The sequence below is a fragment of the Neopelma chrysocephalum genome, unplaced genomic scaffold (assembly GCF_003984885.1).
Source record: "Neopelma chrysocephalum unplaced genomic scaffold, ASM398488v2 Primary Assembly neopelma1_105, whole genome shotgun sequence".
Lineage (NCBI taxonomy): Eukaryota > Metazoa > Chordata > Aves > Passeriformes > Pipridae > Neopelma > Neopelma chrysocephalum.
Genome location: NW_020897769.1, coordinates 2,375,572 through 2,392,033, shown reverse-complemented (window position 1 = coordinate 2,392,033; position 16,462 = coordinate 2,375,572). Strand labels below are relative to the sequence as shown.

At 48.8% G+C, this 16,462-nt stretch overlaps 1 protein-coding gene across 3 annotated transcripts in view; it reads right to left on the bottom strand.

Annotated features, from left to right (window-relative positions):
• NEXMIF (neurite extension and migration factor) overlaps positions 1–16,462 on the bottom strand; it is a 171,218-nt gene that overhangs the window by 43,098 nt on the left and 111,658 nt on the right. For all 3 annotated transcript variants that reach the window (XM_027696081.1, XM_027696083.1, XM_027696082.1), the window contains exon 2: positions 15,378–15,512. The gene's annotated coding sequence lies outside the window, so the exon portion shown is untranslated. The remainder of the gene's footprint in view (positions 1–15,377; positions 15,513–16,462) is intronic.

The window sequence follows — 16,462 nt, the reverse complement described above, 5'->3', positions numbered from 1 at the left end:
GCAGGTTTCCTTAGAATTTCACAGCCTGACAGGCACGACTAGAGAGAAGCAGGAGACATTTCTGCCCTTTCCTAGCAACTTATGTATTATTCCTTAAAAAATAAAAAATAAAAAAGGAAAAGAAAAACTTTCAGAGAAATGTGGTGCCTTTATTCCCTTGTGTTGTTTAAACCTTTTTTCATGGCACCACACAATGAGCTTTCTTCAGGAAGTAGAACAGTAGCTTTTCCTCAGACCACAGTAAAGCAGTTACAGCTTCAGTGCCTTGAGAAGGTGGTGGATAAAATACAAAAAAAAAAGGAGAAGCAGCAGCTAAAAGAAAGAGAGAATGAATGGGGAACTTGAATCAGGAAGAAAGGGATAGGAAGAAAGAAGGAACAGGCATCAAGTGTAGGTATAATTGCAAAGCACCAGCACACTCTTGGCACCAGGGGAAAAAAAGGAATTGTAGATGACTCAGGAGTATGACAAAGAATCCCTTCAACAAGTTGTTTTTTATCACAACTTTGCTGCTCTACAGCTACACTGCAACCAAGAGAAATTGCATCATGTCAACAGCAAGTTTATAGAGATAAACTGACTCTGCACCAGGGGGAAGATGCCGACACTGACTCGTGCTTTGCTCACCAGGCTGCAAGGAACTGTGAGAACAGCACAAACAGGGGGTTAGAGCCAAAACACACCTGCACCCAAAAGGGGCGTCTCCATAATTATCCTGGGGCGCCCATGGAGATGCAGAGGTCTGAACCTGAGTGTTTGTGTGCAGGGAGAGGAACCAGCCCAAGGCAGGGACTGTGCCCGGTGCTGGCACTGCTGGGGCACCACCAACCCTGGGGGCAGTCTGGGCCCCTCCAAACAAGGACATTGAGGGGCTGGAGCGTGTCCAGGAAAGAGCTGGGGAAGGGTCTGGAGCACCAGGAGCACCTGAGGGAGCTGGGGGAGGCTCAACCTGGAGAAAAGGAGGCTCAGGGGGAACCTTCTCACTCTCTGCAACTCCCTGACAGGAGGGGGGAGCTGGGGGAGGGTCAGGCTCTGCTCCCAGCGAAGAGAGAAAACAGCCTCAAGTTGCACCAGGGGAGGTTTAGGTTGGATATTAAGGAAAATTTCTTCATGGTAAGGGCTGTCCAGCCCTGGCACAGCTGCCCAGGGTGTCCCCGTTCCTGGGAGGATCAAACAGCCTTGTGGATGCGGCACTTGGGGATGTTGGGTTAGTGGTGGCCTTGGCAGTGCTGGGGGAACAGCTGGACTCGATGGTCTTACTGGGCTTTTCCAACCTAAACAATTCCATGGTTCTGTTTTATGATTCCCTGCCTCTCTGATCCCTCACCAGCCAGCGTGGATGTGCTACTGCACTGAAGGGCTCCTCTGCTCCTTCCACAGGCTCCACCACCCTCCTCCCCGGCCTCGCCCCTCCGCTGCATCCCGGAGACCGGCTGCTGGTTTAAATGCAAATAGTGCACATGCAGGCACAGGATCTTTTTTTAAATTCTGAAAGCTGAGACTTCTAAGTTTATCTCAGAAGGACACTGGAAAGATGAATAGAGAGAAATTATGCAGAGAAAGAGAAAATATTCAAAGAGTAGAATTATGTATGCATAATTGCCTGGCTCCCTGGGGTGCACGGGCGAGTACACCAAGTCACTTTGTGAAATCATTCCCCACAACTCCTGTATCCTAATTATAGTGCCGTAAGTGGGGAGAAGCTAATTTTTAAACAGCCCTGATGGGGTAACTGGAAGAACCATGAGGATGCTGTTAACCCCTTGCCTACCAAGGGGATTCAAGAAAGAAGCAAACACAGAAGGAAAAAATGAAATGCTGGTGAACACAATGCATCGTTCTCTGGTTGATTTAAAGGTGTTCACTATGAGAACCAAGCAAGCACAAGCCTTCATGCTAGAGGAGAAATAGGGCAGAGATGCAGATATAGGCCAAAATGAAAAAAAAAACCACTGGTAAACACGACCTCTGCCCACACTTTGAAGGAGTTTGGAGTCAGCATTATGGTGCCTCTCTGTCCCTTTGCTCTGCACAGCACATTCTCAGCCAAAAGCTTTTTAAGTCCTAAATACGCTTGTGCAGGAAGCTCTTTATCCACCCCGAAAACGCAACTATGGCTGTGTGGGACCTCAGCACATCCCCCAGTGCACCACGACCACCTGCAGCAGAAAGAGCTCCATTTGGTGCTCCCTGGAAGCATCTGGCTGGTTGGCATGGGAAGGAGCTGGTTCCAGCAGGGATCTGCTGATATGACACCTTATCACACCCCCGCAGGTCACAGACATGGATGAGGCAGCAAGAAAGGACAACACTATGTGGGGCTGATGCATTGCCTATGCAATGCTTAAACCTGACTTTATTTCAGGAAAATAAAAGGCAGGAGCAGGACAGCCCTGCTTTCAAGTTGCACCAGAGGAGGTTTACGTTGAGTATTAGGAAAAATTTCTTTACTCAAAGGATTGTCCAGCCCTGGCACAGCTGCCCAGGGCAGTGGTGGAGTCACCATCCCTGGAGGGATTTAAAAGATGTGTGGCTGTGGTACTTGGGGACGTGGGTTAGTGGTGGCCTTGGCAGTGCTGAGAGAAAGGTTGGATTTGATGATCTTAGAGGGCTTTTCCAATCTAAGTGCTTCCATGCTCTCACACTGCCCTGTGAGCTCAGCTAATGCAGAAATCAACCATCAACTGTCTTTTATTCTCACCATACTCAATAAGGTAGAGCCAACTAAAAACACTGCAGTAAGTCCCTAAATTCAGATATTTTGACTAAAACTATCACTAGTATTTTGACCTAATTCCCTTCAAATTTCTCAGCCTGGTAATGTTTGTTCTCATTTACTCCAAACCCCTTCCAATGTTCCAATTATCATTGTTTTTCCCCTACTGGAACAGATGCAGGCACACAATATTAAAATAGAAAAAAAAGATAAAATGCGCCATTTACCCATTTCAGATAGGCAAAGAATAATTTTGTCCCTCAGCCATGCCTTGCACAATACCACTAAAAGCATGAAAACAACATTAGATCTTCCAGGGATGCAGCACGTGCGTCGGGCTGTGGATGCTCCAGCCCGCTCCATGTAACACACCTGGACTCCAACATCTGTTGCTAGGGGAGAGAGAACAGCCACCCCAGATTGCATTATTTTGAATCCCCTGGGTATTCTGGTGTTTCTATTTCTACCATGCCCATCTGAGGAGACGGATCTCAGCAAAGCTCTCAGCCTGGGAAATGGAGGGCAGGCACTTGCAGCTCCTCTCTCTGAGAAAAGCCACCTCCAAAATTTTATAGATAGCCATGGAATTTAAGACCAGAAGACTGTTTAAGAGGACCCCCTACAAAAATAAGCAATTAAATCTTCCCCAGTCACTTCTTTGTTGAGCACAATTATTTGTTCAGAGGAGAATTTGCAGAAAGTCATGCTCGACTCCAAGCATTGATCTCAGCATGTGAAGAACTCTCAGCACAGTCTTACAACTGATGAACTCTCTGCCAAGCCCATATTAATACCTAACCCTTATGTTCTGAAAATTAAATATTCAACTCAAATTGAAGAGGTTTTTTTTGGCCAAAGTAATAGACACAATTTTGCTACTTAATCCTCCCATTGTCTCAAGTTCACTCAAATTACAGCCATTTGAACTGTGATCTGAGCTCCCCTGTGCTTAACGAACTAATTAGACCAAGGACAGCCAAACTTCCCAACTTCCTGAATACTAAATTCCTCATCTGGCCAAGAGCCACAGGACGAGCACTGCGTGGTGTGTAAAGGAGGAGGAGGGAAGCAAAGAGCAGAAGCAGGTCCCAGATGGGTGACTTGGCTCCAGGGACATCCTAATGCTCCCCCCTCGTTCAGCTTCAAGGCAGGGGAACAACCACCATGAGCTGACAAAAAAGAAAATCAGTACTGAGTGGGAGACACAGTTATTCTCCTGCATATTTTCTATACTTTTCTATATCTTCTATCCTTTCTTTGAAATAAATGTTCTGAAGAAAACAGGAAAACCTGACAGAGAGCCTCAAAACCTTGCTCTTTGTGGCACTTCCCCCAAAAGAGGAGATTCTGGTTTCTAATCTCATTTTGGGGGTGGTGGGATTCCACCTCTCTCCTGCTGATACTGCCTTCAAAAACCTCACCAAGGAGCCCTCAGTTTGCCTGAGTTCAGACTGCCCCTGGGGCCAGCGGGCTTCATTGGACCTCATCTCATTCCCTGTCGTGTCCTCTCCAGCAAGGGCAGGATGACACAGCCCTGCAGACGTGAGCAGATCTGGGATGGCACCCAGCTGTGGCACACAAGGTCAGCACTGTAAAACATGGATACGCAAGACTGTCTGTGCAAATTTGCTTCTCCTGCTCTTGGGAGAAGAGAGGAAATAAGGCTCCTGGGGTAATAACATTTAAAAACAGATGCAAAGGAGGAGTTTGAGGATGAGAAGTAGGGCCGGGACCACAACATGTTGACAGCAGCACCTCACCTCTGGCTCAGATCTGGACCCAGAGCAGTAGCAAACCAAGAATTTCCTGATACATGGTTTATTGCTGAGCCTGGGCTGAGCCTGACACAGAGATCAGCAGCACCTGCCTTACAGCACAACAGGAATGACGACACCTGAGCAGAAACTGAAACTGCTGTCTGGACTTGAAGGGGGTCCTGTCTGAACAAGAATGTGCAAATAAATCTGCACCGCCAGCGTTAAGTTCTCCGGGTGAGCTTCAGGGTTGTCAATACAGGACTCACAGAATGGTTTGGGCTGGAAGGGACATTAAAGCCCATCCAGTCCCACCCCCTGCCATGGGCAGGGACACCTTCCACTAGCCCAGGTTGCTCCAAATCCTGTCCAACCTGGCCTTGGACACTTTCAGGGATGGGGCAGCCACAGCTTCTCTGGACAACCTTGTGCCAGGGCCTCACAACCATCAACCCCACTGATTTCATATTATCATTATGATATGTGAAATACCCAAAGAAGAAACACATACAGATGTCAGGACAACAGAATCCTAAATAGTGTTTGATGCAGCATCATCACATTTGCCATCAGCAGAGATTAGGGGAGGAGGTCAGGGTGGGCAGAGAGGGCAGAAGGTAAGGGCATAGGCTCACTCCATAATTCATAATGCCAGATGTGTCTACTGCCCCTTCAATCCACCACTTCCTGCAGAAGAGATGTTAGAGAAGAGGTTAAGGAGGATCTGTAGGCACAGAAAATATTCCTGCAGGAGCCTGTTCAAGCCACTTTCAGTGTCCCATGAGTAGGCCTGCAAGTGTTGGGAACACAGAGCCAGGATATTCCCCAGAAGACACAACAGGTGGTACAGAGACAGAGACTGCAGGACCAAGGACCATTGGGCAAGGGCAGGAAGGAGGAATCCTAGGAGAAGATTGAATTCAGGCAGACTTCCACAGGGATTTGCAAACTGGCTAAAGGGGTGTCAGGGGACTGAGGACAAATTTGCTGTAGTTGCTTAGCTGGGTCCTGGGCACCTCCTGGAGACAGATCATCACATTGAGCTGGGCCCCTCTGTGGTGGGGAGGCTCCGGGATGGGTCACCTTATAAGGAAGATCCAAATAAGTCCTACCCCGAGTCAGGGCTCTCGGCAGCACCGAGAACAGGCCCAGAGGAACAGAGTGCATGTGTCCCCCTTCCACCCCCAGAGCTTCCATTCGGTGCAGAAGATCTTATGACAAGATCGATGAATCCTGATATAGCAGCACTCGAGATAAATGTTGCTTCAGAAGGGCTCTTGTGTGAGTATTTGGAGTGAAGAGGAGCTTGGGAGGGACGGATGATGAATGTGAAACAACAGAACATCACCAGCTGCTGGAAGCACTGTACCACCTTTTGTACAAACACACCTTTCAGGGTGATACTTGAAACTACCTGCAAAATTGTTTATTTTCAAGCCTACTTTCCACTGCCTTTACAAAAGCTCTTTGCATCCACACAGATGTGTATGGATGTGTCCGACACAGAGTTCCTGTGTCACTGGCTCAGTGTGCTCCTGCAGCTCCAGATCAGAGGCATCCACACCTCGCAGGTGAGCACATCTCCTCATCTCCAAGTGGGTGAGTGTGGGCTCACCTCCTTCCTGCAAGGCCCAGATTCTTCAGAGGGATACTCTCCAAAATCCTGGGCATCTTGAACCTCACGTTGTGGACCTGCCTGTGCCTTGGGGCATTACATGGGTTTAACACCTCCAAAAAGACCACGACAGGCTACATCTCCAAAATGCCTCTAGTCAGGCCACAACCATGTCAACAGGAAAACAAGCATCCTGGTGCCTCTCGAGACAAAGTTGCCAGAGCACTGCCCAGTTCACCAGCACGACCACCAGAGCTCACATCTCCGAAGGGCTGGCAGCACATGGCATGGAGCAAACCCAATCCCTGCAAAGCCAAGGGATAGCTGGGAGTGAGGCACACCAGGGCATCATTTGAGCAGGATACACCACCTAGAATGGTGGTGTAGCACCTGCACTGCCTAGGACACAGATCCATAGACAACAGCTTCTTCAGGAACTTGATTCCCACAATCATGTCATTTTTAATTTCCACATTGACTTTCATTAACCCCCCCCACCCCCTCCACACACACAAAATTTAGGAATCTTCCCCCATCCTTCAGCCAGGTAAAATCCCCTACATGCTCTCAGCTCTGGCTGGCACAGTGAACAGTATCAGGAAGGGGAGGGAATGTTTATAAAATGGTTTTAACCAATTCAGTTTTAAGGCAATCCGTGCACAGTGGCAGAGGCAGCCCTGACTGCAGCAAACAGGGAGCAGGCTGGATCATGGCAGGGTGGAGGTGGGGGCAGGAAAGCAGGAGCAGCAGACTGTGGCATTGAGGCTGATAGCTTTGGAGGAATTTATTCAGTGAGAACTCCTGCCCAGAGCAACACGGGGGTCTGTGCAGGGAGTACAGCAACGCCTCAGAGGGAGACGGTCCCCAACTCCAGAGAGGATTAATACCAAACACTTCAGGAAAAGCACGAAACTCTCCTTCTCTTACAAAAAGAAAATAAATACATGATGGATCCATGGATCCAATCAGGCCCTCTGCAAAAAACAAAAAAGCTGTTGAAGAAACATCACACACAAAAAAATACCCAGCAAGACAAAAGCTCCAGCGCTGTTGCAGCATCGCTGCTGGGACAGCCCTTCCTCGCAGCCCACACCCTCAGGGCTCCTGGCCCTGCCACCTCGCCCCCAAACAAAACCCTGCTGCCAGCAATGGGGATGGGCTCTTCATTTCCTGCACCAGTGACAAGTGAAACCCCACGGAAAAATTTCCAACCCCTTCTCCAGCTCGGTCTCACATCACTTCAGCAGCAAAGCTTTACTTGGAGACAGCATTCCCTCTCCCTGGTGGCCTCCATCCATGCTTTGGATGAATATTTAAGGAGTGGACAGGGAGAGTTGATTTTGGGATAGAACGAAGGCAAGTGGCTTGCTGGAACCCGGTTTTGACAAATGAGGGGGAAAATCGTGTCCGAAGGCTCCGCGCGCCCCGCAACGCAGAATCGGGAGCTCTGGATCTCCACACAGACAAAACTTGCTCGGAATTGCTCCTGCAGCCCAAGGATAATGTGATGCTCTTTCCACATCCCACAATCTCCATGCCCGAGCACATATGGTCTGGCTAAATAAGAAGCCTTGGAAAGGCTGTCAACAAGACTAGAGGAAGGTGTGCATCTGTGCAGAAACATATGCACACCCCAGCACTGCACAGTGAGCCATGGAAAGGGTCCTCGTGCCCAGAATCCCACCAAAACCGGCCTGGGTCCAGCAGAACTGGACCAGGGACACCGTGGCTGCCACTTTCCTTTGTGCTGCATGACTGAAAACCCGTTGTTCTGCTTCCAAGGAGCCTCTTGCCAGGCAATCTAAGATGCTCCCCGTGTTGGTCCAGGATTTCACAGCATTGCTGCTCCGGCCCTCGTTTATAGACCCACTTATGTGTTTGTTTCAAAGTCTGTACTTTATGTTCATCTGTGAAAATCTCCCCCGTGGTACTAAAAGCAATGGAATAATCTACTACTTCAACCCTCATCCCTCAGAGAATTCTGCAGTTTAAAAAAAAAAAAAGAAAAAGAAAAAAAAACTGGTTGAATTTGATTAAACCTTTGGAATCTCTCCAATATTTCCAGTTATTCCATCTGTAGAAACACTCTACTGGCACTTGGCACATTCAGAGCATTAACTGCCTTCTAAATCAGCAGCAGTTCTGCCTAACAATTTGGCATTTGCACAGTGCCTTGTAAATCACCCACCTTACATCTCTGGGTACGAGGACTGAACCCTCCAAAAAGCCCATTACTGCCTCGGAGAAATTCTTCAGGAAGAAAATACCTTCTTATGGGCTTGTCTCTTGACAAAAAGAGGGGGGGATGGCATTCAGTGGGCACAGTACTAACACCGAGGCTCATGGTGTTACTATGGCAGTAAAATGAAACCCAATGCAGCCAGCTGGTTGCTATACTGCTATTAGAGCTTCTTTTCTGTTTTTGACCTTTCTAGAACTCTCCAAAAGGCATTAATCTGTACAAAACCCAACCAGGATCTCAGGCGTGACGTCAGGTGAAGGTGTTGGTGCCGGGGTCCTCCCGGCGGGCTCCGTAGAGGGGACGATTCCCATTCCCTCAGCCAGGATTTGCTTGTTGTTTCTTTTTTTTTTTTTTGTAAGTCAGGAACCAGGCTCAGAACGGCTGCAGCTCCAAATCAAGCCACAAAGCAGCAGGAAAGCACTCAGCAATATCAGCAGCGATTTGTGCATTTCTTGGTTGCAAACAAAGAGCGGAGAAGGTCGGCGTTGTTACCTCCCGCTTCCACGGCGCCTCTCCTCTTTTGTCTACCCAAATCCTTGGAGGCTAAAAACCTCCCCTTCCCAAACAGCTCCCAGCTCCAAGCTCTTCTGAAAACCCTTTCTCCTTATCTTTGTCCACACCTGACCCTTTCTTATGCCTCCCCATTGACAAAGTCTAGGAAAATCATCAAATTAAGCTCCCAGCTCATGCCTTCTCCCTTGCCTTTGCCTCAGACCTTGTTTCCTGCTGCTGAGCTGTGCTCTGGTTAGTGGGTCCTTCCCAGCATGGATTTGGGCTGTGAACTGTATGGGGGGAGGAAAAAAACATAAGGAAGAAAAGAACAAGGCAAAAAAGAAAAGAAACACATGCAGTTAACTCTCCTCCTCCTCTTGCCCTTTGCCTCTAAAATCTGCCTTATTGATTTGTACACGTACTGTGACCCTGCAGTGTCAGAAATCCAGGGTCACCTGAGGACTTTGAGACGGTCACCGTGCCCTGCAGTGGGACTGCTTGGAATTTGACAGCATGACCGAGTTCAGAGCTTTGTGCTTAAAAAGGGCTGCCCAGGACAGTCGGGGCTGGAGAGGAATTTCTTACCTCTTGTTTTGCAGGTGGAGATCCAACACAAGGAGCTGAACTGCTCCAGGCCTGCCCCACTACAAGAGGCAGTAATTCCAACTAGTTTACTCATCATCATTCTTTTGGAATTAGTGGTTTAGTTAATGCTCCCCATGCTAACATTTAAAAGAATTGTATTTTTTCCAGTCTTTGGTGTTCTGTACTCTTTTCTTGTTTGGTGTCTTTTTTCTTTTAACTCCAGGGAAGAATAATTTCCCTTGGCTGCAGTTAATTGCACCAAGCAGTAGTGAGGACCCACAGTCTCCTTCGCCCATTTTTAATCAGTTCATCAAGCAGAGCAGGGTCCCATCCTACACCCCACCATGGATCAGCAGGATCCTGTGCCACATCCATAAGCCCAGGGTTTGGGTTCTGAGACACTTAGTGTTCCCCAGCAAATGGCTTAACCCACTGCTCTGCAAGGAGCTGCTGGGGACTGGGTGTCACCGGGACCCCAAAGGATGCTGCTCCCCCAGAGCTCAGCAACACACCCCAGCATGTCCCTCCTGCCCCCAGCCCAGGCCCTGGGCGAGGTGCAGGGGCTCCAGTGCTGCCCTGGCACAGAGGCTGGAGCAGGATAAAGGATCCTGAGGCTTTGAGAAGGACAGCTGAGCTCGGGTAAATGCTCCCAACCAGGGCTGGGAGAGTGTGGCCAGCACTGGCTTCTGCAGCCACCAAAAAACCAGGTGAGTTTTGACTCTGTGGTCACTCTGCACATGATGAAAATGTCTGCTCCCTCACATCCCCAAACCCTAAAAATAATAAATAACTAGAGCTCTGCCTGCAGCCAGCGATGCATATGAGATGACTGCCTTCTCAACACGAGAGCAAAAGGGCAAATGAATCACATTACACTCCATGAATAAAAACAGAGTCTTAATGCAACAGCGACTTAATGATTCCGTCTTGGACGCACAAGAGTTTGGCCTCATTGTCAGAGGTGCTGAGCATCCTGAGTCCCCCCTCAGCCCGTGGGGACGGTCAGCACTGGGCACCTTGGGGCTGTCCCGTGTCCCACCCGTGCTGAGGAAACCCCCCCACCTGGCAGGGAGGCTTTCCCTGAGGTTTGGGAAATAAAAAGCTGTTAGCAGCTGGTCTGGGCTAAAGACCTCATATCTCAACCTGCTGCACCCAAATCCATCTCCGGGAAGGTGGATTAGGGTTTGCAGCTTTGTTTGAACTGTGCTTTTACTCCCTGCAAAGTGAAGATGAGCAAGTCCTGCCTGTGACGCTGCCCTTGGAGCAGAGTGTGAGCCCTGCACTCTCCAGAATGTTTACCACTGGCACCAGGAGGCAACCAAGGCATCTTCCCAGCCCAGCTGGCATATTCCCTATGCAGGAGTGGAAGGGGACGGTGGTATGAGCCTACCAAAATGGAGAAAACAGCATTTCCACACGACCCCATCAGCAAGGTACTCACAGAGCTGTTATGGAAAAGCACATGTGGAGGGACAGCAGAACAAAACCAAATCCCACTGTCATGGCATTATTGGGAATGGGCTTCTGCACAGCCCAAGGCAGCCAAGCAGCAACACAAGAACACAGGGAGATCAGGAATAAACTCCTCCGGGACCCTGCCGGGGTGCCGAACATGCCACCTCCCCTTCCTGAGCTTTCTGGGCTCCCTGTGGCATTTAAAACCAATCCTGTTCCCGCTTTGTTGGGCAAACCTCGCTGTTCTCTTCTAAACATCCCCTTGCACTGCTGGGATTTCCCATAGGAAGCTCCAGTGTCACATCCCTGTCACAGTCAACATGCCATCAGTGCCAACGTGCTGCACCCCGGCCCTGGCAGCAGCAGGAGGGAGGAATGAAAAACCCACACACCTTCCCTATTTTCCTATGTCTGTTTGGAAAATACATCCCAGGACAACCTCTCCAAAACAACATCACTCCTCTGGCAAACAAAAAGGAAGTCAAAGGCAAACTATTTATTGTCAAACCCTCTTCCTTGGTTGTAAAATACTGCTTAATTTTATCCCTTAGGCATCTATTATCTCATAGCCCATATTATTTTTCCAGCTATTACTGCTGAATTTTTCCCATCCAAAAAGTCCGTACAGACACAAGCCAATTTCCATCTTGGCATAATTGTTTGGGAGAAACAAGCAGCTGTTTCACTGGGGTCCTAAAGAATAGAGGGGGAATCGATGCTTCTCTCTCCGTGAGCTGCCCACAAGAAACCTTGGAGGAAAGTCACGTGTTCTCTGCCACCAGCTCTGTCACCCTCCCAGGGGACCCTTGGTGATCAGGGCATCCTGCAAAGGCAGGGAGGAGAAGCTGGGGGAATCCACCAGACCCCTCTTTTACAACCCCCCTCTGTGGTAGAAATAAAACATATTTATGCTCAGCATAAATATGTCTTTTTTTTCTTTAAGTAAAAACTGCTGATTTTTAGTCAAAGCTTAAAATAAAAAGTAAAACCTATGGCTAATGGAATCTGCCTGTCAAAATGCTTGGACTGCTTCTGTCTCCCATTTTTGACAGAATTTGTTTTACCTTCTGTTGGCTTGGTTGGGTTTTTTTACCAGCAGAGCTTCTGTGGGGGCTCAAAATTCTGCAAAATGCTAACACTGGTCATGTAAGCAAGCACAGGACCTTCTCTAGGAACAGAGTCCACGACCCTCATTTTATGGAGACCTTGGCTATGTGATTACTGCTGTCAATTGGCAGAGGAAGGACCAGCACACACCTGAGAGAGGTGCAGGTTTGCAGAAGAGACCCCAGGAAACAATCTCTGCTTCTCAGACTAACCCAGACTGTACCACAGAGCAGATAAAAAATGGCAAACAAGCCTAGAAACTCTCACTAAAAATATATGATTGAAGCAATTAAGTAATAAGCAAAATTGCAAAATATTGTAAAGGCATACAAGAAACGAGCCAGAGTTCCTGGTGAAAGTTGTGAAAGACAAGGTGTGTCTGTGTGGGTGAGGTGGACAGAAAGCTGGGTGCCCATCCTGGTTTGCATTCCCATGAGTATTTTCCATGCAGAAGTATGTCAGAGAATCAGAGAACATCCTGAGCTGGACGTACCCACAAGGATCATCCAGTCCAGCTCCTGGCCTTGCCCAGACACTCCAACAATCCCCCCCTGTCCCTCAGAGCTTTGTCCAACCCCTCCTGGAGCTCTGGCAGCCTTGGGGCTGTGCCCACTGCCCTGGGGAGCCTGGTCAGTGCCCAACCACCCTCTTGGGAAGAACCTTTTCCTGAGATCCAACTTGACTCTGTCCTGGCACAGCTCCAGCCATTCCCTCAGGTCCTGTTGCTGGGATAGGGATGTAAATCAGCCGAATTCCAATTTGGGTTAAACAGTTGCTGACACCATTTTCCCTTAAGACACAGCTATTTACAGTAGTCTTGGTATACTGGAGTTTACTTTTCATGTCATGCCTGCACGTCCAAGGACTTCCCAGTGAGTGGGCAGAAAGGGATTTGTGATAACAGAGAGGAAAAGGAAAACGTTCCTTAGGGACCATGCAAACCCTAAGAGAGCTCAGCACCTGGCTGTGGGGCAGAGCATCCCCCACATCCTCCTTCATTTAAACACTTTATTCCTGCTTCCAACAAAAGACTTTCCCATCCTGGCTTTAGATGCTCAATTAAAAAAAAAAGCACCAGAGCTTTGCCACATTCCCATCCTGTCCAGTGGGTGTTCCCACAGCAGAGAGGAGCTGCAGGCAGAGGCCGCGTGGCAATGAGTCAGGGAGGCAGAAAGGCGTGAAAGCAGGATGAATGGAACGGCAATAAAGCCGCAATATTTCAGCGTGGTACTGAGCTCCTGGATAACCTCCATCCATCAGCGTTATCGGAGCCTCTCCAGGGCTGTGCTCACAGCGGGTGCATCACCGTGCCACGGGCTGAGGCCACCGTGAGCTGTGCCAGGGGCTGGGGCCATCCAGCCACCCTCCATCTCCAGTCCCTTGGATCCTCCTCCAGAACAACGAGGAAAACACTCAGGCTTTTACCAGCATCTCACCTGAGGCATGGGAGAAAACTGATGGGCAGCAAGTGCCCCAGGCCGGGAAAGGGATCAGTCCAGGAAAGGGACTGATGATGGATGCAGGTGTTGAAATGTTGACCTGCTTGGGGACTGTCCAGGAAGGAGGAAAAGGGCTCACACATCTCGGGTCTGACCCCAGCAGTAAACCAGGTGCACTGCTTCAGGAATAGGAACCTGAGAAAGACGTTTAAAAAGGAAAGTTGTTCCCCACGAAAAGCTGGAAAACAATTCAAAAGACCAAATCAGAAAAAGGAGACTCTTCTCAAGTCACCCTCAAAAACTCCAGTGCCCCTTCATTCCCCATTTCTCATGGAGGCAAAAAGTGTGACAGTTTCTCTTTGGGGCAATGATGGGCAACCTCCCCCTTCTTCATACCTACAGAGAGATTACATAAACATCACTAGGAAGCAGAGGATGGGGACTACCTCAATCCTTTATTTCCTGGAGCATCGAGTACAAAATACACTCCCAGCCCATTTTTAGAAACAGCCACTTGTTTTTGCAGAAGGATCTAATGGCTGCCTGCACCTCCTGCCATCACTCCCCGTATCTTGCTCCATCCCCTCCATCCTGGTGGGAGATCCATCCACGCTTCCACAGCACAAAGCAGCTGTGCACAGGCTCTCCCTGCATGTCAAGCTCATGGCATTACACAGAGAGCTGGCAGCCCCAAAAAACAGAGCTCTGCGTCCCCCTCAATGACCTACAGCTTGGACACAGGTTGGGGCAACCTGTCCAGGCTGTGAATAAAAATCTCCACTCTCTCCTCCAAAAGAAGCTAATTCCCCATTAGTGCTGCAGCAAACTCAGGCAGTCAGCAAGAAGAAAGCTTTTTAAAGAGATATAACCAAGAATTTTTGTATTGAAACACACGCCACAGATGGTGGAGCAGACGAGGATTAATTCATGAATCATATTTCTTAAATGATACAATCTCTCTTTTCACTTCCATACTTTCCCTTTTTGACTCAGAAGCAGGGATTTAAGATGCCCTTCCCAGATATGAATTTTGCATGAACTAACACTGCAGGGGTAAGAAAAAAACCCCCACAGCAGCAATAAACCAGAAAATCCAGATGTTTAAAAAGAAGATCTCACATGTAAGTGAAGGCATTTCCTGTCCATCTACACAAGAACACGTGTGGAAATGCAATATATGCAAGCACGGAACTGGGAATGGGGTGGGGAAACGCATTCCCTAACATTTGGAGCTTACTAATGCTTCAGCCAGGGTTCTGAATTTCACAAAAGCTGATTTTCCATCTCCTCCTATTTTATTCGCCACCCTCGCAGCAAAAGAAAAGCCTTAAGACAAACATTTGTACCGAAAGGCCCTCCCCGCTCTGCCAGGCGGGTTTGTCCATCCTCCAGCCCCCATCAACGCCTTCCTTTGGAAAATCCCGGCACAGGCACTGCCAGGTTGCTCTCCAGGAAAAGCTCGTGGAGCCCCCAGAACCGAGGGACTGCAGAAACCAACAGAAGGGAAAACATCCTGCCCCGTGCAAACGGATCCCCAGCCCAGCTGAGAGAGGTTTGAAGCGGGAGAGAGAGAAGGAAATGACACGAGAGCTCTTCAGCAGCGGGAGACTCCGATCTCCCAGCTCCTGCTCAGCTGGGAAGCTCCTTCAGACCAGCCAAAGCCATGCCAAGCCCCCACCCTGTGCAGAGCCACTGCTCCCACCCAGGCAGGAGCAGAGATGGATGCAGGATGAGAAGAATCAGTACCGATATTCCAAACTGGCAGTACCAACATTCCAAACCGCAGGCACGCTGCCCTTCTGGGCACCTTCTCACCTGCAATACCTTTCTTTCACCACCAAATCAGCATTTCAGTCTTTTTTTCCACTTTGCACACAAAGCAGCTGTGCATGTGCTTAACAGCTTCTTTACACAGTCCTGCACTTACTATTGTGGCTTTACACACAAAATAAAGGTGAAAAAAATTACTTACCCTTCAATTATTTCAACCTTTCCCTGCTCTGTGTGTGACGTGGGCTTCTCTTTTGGTTACTATTTCCAGATTTGGTCTTTGGGTAGGTGAATGGAAGAGGAGAATGAAAGGAGTTGTATTTGATGACGATGAAGACTGCAAAATAAAGAGAAGCATTTCAGTCAGAACAGTCCTCTCTATACATACAGATCAGATTATATTAAATTAAATTAGTGACACCTACATAAATGCTTCCTACTGTTTTTATGCACACATACAAATATCACAACTGTCAAGGAGAATGTGGCTGTCAGTGATACGGCAGGGGGGAAAAAAAGAGCAATTTCTAAAATGGAAGGAGAAAAAGGAAATCTAGGATAACAACCAGCATTTGAGCAGCAGCAAAGGGGCTGCTGCCGGTTTGCAGGAGCCCATGGAACTGCCATGGGAGCACTGGAAAGGGCTTGAGCAGCATGGAAGCACCACGGGCAGAGAAACTGCAGCAACAACCCCGACAAACGCTCTTCTGCTTCCCAAAATACCACACTGCCTTGTGAGAAAGCAGGGAAGGAGCTGAGTTTCAGAAGACACAATTCCCCCATCCCCTGGAATGATGGAAGGACTCCTAGAACGGGAAGGGATTAATAATTTGGTCACTGTACCAGGAAGTACCCCCCTAAAAACCAGATTAATCTCCCACCATCTGCTTTAATAGCAGAATTTCTGCTAAGTGGTTTTTCCCTCCACAGCCCCACACATCCATGTAAACAGACAAACAAACCATTTGGCCTCCCGCAGCCCCGGCTACGCAGCTGCTCGGAGCAGGGCTGCTGCCTCTGACTCCATGCCAAGGCTGAATTCCTGCCATCCCATTTCCTCCTACACCTCGTGCCCCGCTCCCGTGCAGACCCTTTAAGTCTTGGGGTGCCTCCCCAAATCCCTGTCTGTCTTACTTGGCAGCCTGGGATCCTTAAATATAATTTCATCATAACTGAGAAAAAGAACCAAGATGAGGAATGAGAGGAACGGACTCCCATGCTATGATTTTTCTCATGGCAACTCTCCCATCCTCTGAATGCAACTGGCACCTCCAGCACTGTGAGCCC